The sequence below is a fragment of the Eutrema salsugineum genome, unplaced genomic scaffold (assembly GCF_000478725.1).
Source record: "Eutrema salsugineum unplaced genomic scaffold, Eutsalg1_0 scaffold_7, whole genome shotgun sequence".
Taxonomy (NCBI): Eukaryota; Viridiplantae; Streptophyta; class Magnoliopsida; order Brassicales; family Brassicaceae; genus Eutrema; species Eutrema salsugineum.
In genome coordinates, this window is record NW_006256486.1 from 12,027,568 (window position 1) to 12,031,597 (window position 4,030).

Consider the following 4,030-nt stretch of genomic DNA (forward strand, 5'->3'; position numbering starts at 1 on the left):
CTGTGCTTGTAAAGCTTGAAACGATTTGAATCTGAGAAGCAAATCTGAATTACACTCAACTCTAGCTAAGTGATAACCCTGAACTTGAAATGTAAATATCTTTTGATGCATTGCTTGAATTGGCTTGTGGATACCGATACACATACTTGAGCTAGAATCATTGTTTTTACCACCCTCTTTCCTTAGCTCAAGTAGCTGAATCCGCATCATGGATCAGTACCCTCACCTTGAACCCAACTTCCTTTTCGAGCCAATGTTTGTGTGTGAATTGTAAGGCCACCTTGGCCTGAACTTAGCAGAAAGTGTTAGGTTTAGAGCGACAAGGGCATGTCTCACTGAGTGCTATGTTCCAACATCAAGGAACTGAGAGTATTGGCGAGAGATAAGTGTGGGGGAAAAGATCTGTTGGTGAGTGGAAAAAGGTGAGCTGAGAGGAAAAGAGAAAGTGGAAATAGCTAGGGGAATGAAAGAAAAAGAATTGAGTCTTGAATTTGAAAAGATGAGCTCTGTTGTTCTAAAAAGGAAAGTTTAGTCTCTGAAATGAAAAGAAGCCAAAAAGGCTCAAGTGTTCTAAAAAGAAAAAAAGAAAAGAGGCTAATCGCTGAAAAGAGCTGTTTGAATAAGTAAACACCAAGACTTGAAAATCAAAACAAAAGTGAGTCCCTAGTGAAAAGAAAGCAAATGAGAGAGTGAGGATCTTGAGAGGGTGAACAAGTGAGAAAAGCTTTGAGTGGAGTGTGGGGGGGTGATGAGTCTTGCCCTTGTATGCATCGGTTGCTTTTTACCTTTAGCATTCTGCCAAAGTTTGGTCGTTCATTGAGTGATCCCATTGTTGCATTGCACCCGCTTGAATATTGATGAGATCATTTTTATCTCATGACCTTACCCTAGCCAAGCCAGCCTATTTGAACATTGCATCATTTGATCCACCGGTTACTAGCTTAATGAATGTGAAAGAGTTGAATGTGATAATGACTTGTGGAGATTCCGTACTTTAGTTGGAAAATGTCTGAGTATAGCTTTACATTGCATATTTGAGCATGAATCCGAGTTCTCTTTGTGATCACTTCTCTCTAAAAAGGAAATATGAGCTCCATATGCATTACAACCTCTCTCTCTCATTTATTCTCTTCGCTTGAGGACAAGCAAAGGACAAGTGTGGGGGAGTTGATATGTCTATATTTTACATCATTTGAAGTGCATTTTAGAGTCCTCATCATGTGTTTTCCCATGTAAATTGAGTCTTTAGGCATGAAAATAGGATTTAGGGCTTGCATTAGGTCCCAAAGAGTTTTGCATGTTTTGAAGTCTTTATCAGGTGCTTTGGGAATCATTTGGAGCTTAAGAAGAGGAGCAGAGAAGAAGACGGTGAAGAAAAGGGTCAAAAATGGTGAAAACCGCTTGGAGGAATTTCTCGGCCAAATCGCGTACCGGACGGACAGAAACCTCGGTCAAAATCCTTACCGATCGCTCATTACCGGCCAAAGTCCTTACCGATCGACCAAAATCAGCCTGAGTCGAAGATCGGGTGCAAAATACCACGGGTTGAGTATTTGGCCGAGGCGAGGGAATTTTTACGACCAAAAAGCTTACCGCGGTACACAGCCCTCGGTCATTTTCCTTACCGCGGGAAGCTTTTCTCGACCAAAATTTGTCCTTGTCCGCGCATTTCAAAGATCTGCAATCCGGGGAACCTTCCGGTCCAAACCAGTTGGCGGGGTCTTCAGCAAAGTTGGAGATAATAAAGCAAAGATCCCAGAACAGTTGGAATCATCCAATTCGGACCAGTGGGGAGAAAGATACAGCCTCCGGAAGATGCACCAACATTACGCGCATCCGAGAACCGAACAGCGGAGTCCAAAGGTCACGGCGGACGGAGCCTTTCCGGACCGAATAAGCTTGCCCGGTCTTCATCAAAGTTTGAGATCTGTGAAGGACCTTTTCAGAACAGTTGGGATCGCTAAGTTCGGAGCAGTGGTTCGAAAGATAATGTCTCCGGAGTTCACATCGGTCCAAAAAGCTTATTTTCCGGTGATTCCAATGCGGTTCAAAGATGTGAAATCCAGGAAGCCTTCCACTTCCCAAGCTCTGACGGTTTCTTCACCAAAGTTCGAGCTTATTGAGTCATCTTGCCTATGGAACTGGTCCCAGAGCTTTAGGAGTCTTGGATTGAAAGTTACTGTCTCCGGAAGGCAACATGGTCGATACGAGCCCAAATTAGTTGCGATACGCGCTAAGTATTTTCTCAGGGCTCGGTATCATTACCTCGACATCGGCCAAGTCAAGGCTCATATTTTGGGAGTATTCTGAACTAGGCCTCGTGCTGACGCCTCAGCACGTTGGAATCAAGGCATGCACACGTAAGAAATGAAGCTGGAAATGACTAAGTGTTGAACATGTACCTCGGTGTAATGACCTCGGCGTGCATGCCGGACCCTGTTCTCCCGAACCCCTCGACTAACAAGCGCCTCGGCATTTTATGCCGAGGTCCATCGTCACAAACCCAGAATCAAGAACAAGGCGGCTCAAGAACACACACGTGAAGATGGATCAAATACTATGGTTCATGCATGTTCTTGACGTGTTCTTCACGAGATCTTCATTTGGATCTGGACTCACGTGCACTCCTCGACATGAAGACCTCGGCTTCACTCTCCGACACGCCGTGGCGCTCCCCCATCAACCCAAGAACGCGGTTCAGTACCCGGTTTGTTCCGGGCTGACCCGCGACACTTTCCCTTTGCTATAAATACATTTTGAGACTAAAAACCTAGGGGATTCTCTTATCTGTTTTAGCTCTAAGAACTTACCTCTTTTGTGAAACTTGATTAATCTAATCCGATATCTCGTTTTTGCATCAGAAATCTTGTTCTTTCTTTATTTCCTTTATCATCAAACATCAAACTCCTCATCATGACAAGCTACACGTCTTGCAAAAGACTTAGTGAGCTCGTTATGATTAGTGAGTAGTCGTTTAAGCGGCTTTAGATAAGTAGATTAGGGTGCTTTCAAGGGAGATTAGTGGGTTTAGGTGTCTAGTCTTGCATGTTTCATTCTTTAACCGACGAGATCTCTAGGCTGGATCCAAGCACATCACTTGAGGTTCAGATCTGAGACATATCTCGCATCAAAAGTGTTTGTAGAAATGTCTGAACCACTCGGTTAAGGGTTTAAGAGTCTTTCATCGCGAGAGTGATAGTTTTTTCTTTTAAATGACATTTTTGAACTGATTCTTATTGCTGATTGATTCGTGCTTCTCAAAAGACATTTTTGGTAGGAAGGAGGATCAGTTTAGATGCTTAATACTTTCATGAGAAGATTAACATGCCTTGAGTTCAAAGTTAAATGAAACCGCTTGATAAAATGATTCATTAACCCACTAGTTAAACTTGGAAGCACCCGAGTCGATTACCTCGTCTAAAGTCTCTTCTTTTATTGCATATTGTCATCATCTGAATCGTTTAGTTGTCATTTGGATCTTAGCTTTGTTTAAATCTCGTTGATTGCCTTATTTCTATGCTTATTTGCTTGCCACTTAGTTAGTAAAAACCTTCACCTTTCTGTCTTGACTTTAATGAACAAATAACATGGATTAGTGTCTCGTTGACAAGCCTGGATTGACACCTCTTTATGCTACTTTGACAAGGGGATTGATAGCCCTGAGACCCTAAAAAGTCTTGTCTATCAGGTACTTAGCAGCTGAGCATCTGAGAATCCATGGTGGCATTGCATGGTATACCCTCTAAATCTTTCCCAAGCCTCACAAAAGGATTCATGGTTCTTCTGAATGAAACTTGAGATTTCATTTCTTAACCTTGTTGTTCTTGATGAAGAGAAGAACTTGGTTAGAAATGCTCTTTTGCATTGCTCCCATGTTGTGACTGATCCTTGAGGTAGAGACTTTTCTTATTGATGAGCTTTGTCTCCTAGAGAAAAAGGAAATAGCCTCAACTTGAAACTGTCCTTACTCACTCCATTCATTTTAGTTAGATCACAAACTCTATCAAAGTTTTCAATGTGATCTAATGGG

The 4,030-nt window shown here is 42.4% G+C and overlaps 1 non-coding gene across 1 annotated transcript; it reads left to right on the forward strand.

Annotated features, from left to right (window-relative positions):
* Positions 1-3,712: 3,712 nt before the first annotated feature.
* On the forward strand, positions 3,713-3,816 carry LOC112083167. The gene has a single exon (XR_002897466.1). It is a non-coding gene; the product is annotated as a small nucleolar RNA R71 (small nucleolar RNA).
* The last annotated feature ends 214 nt before the right edge of the window (positions 3,817-4,030 follow it).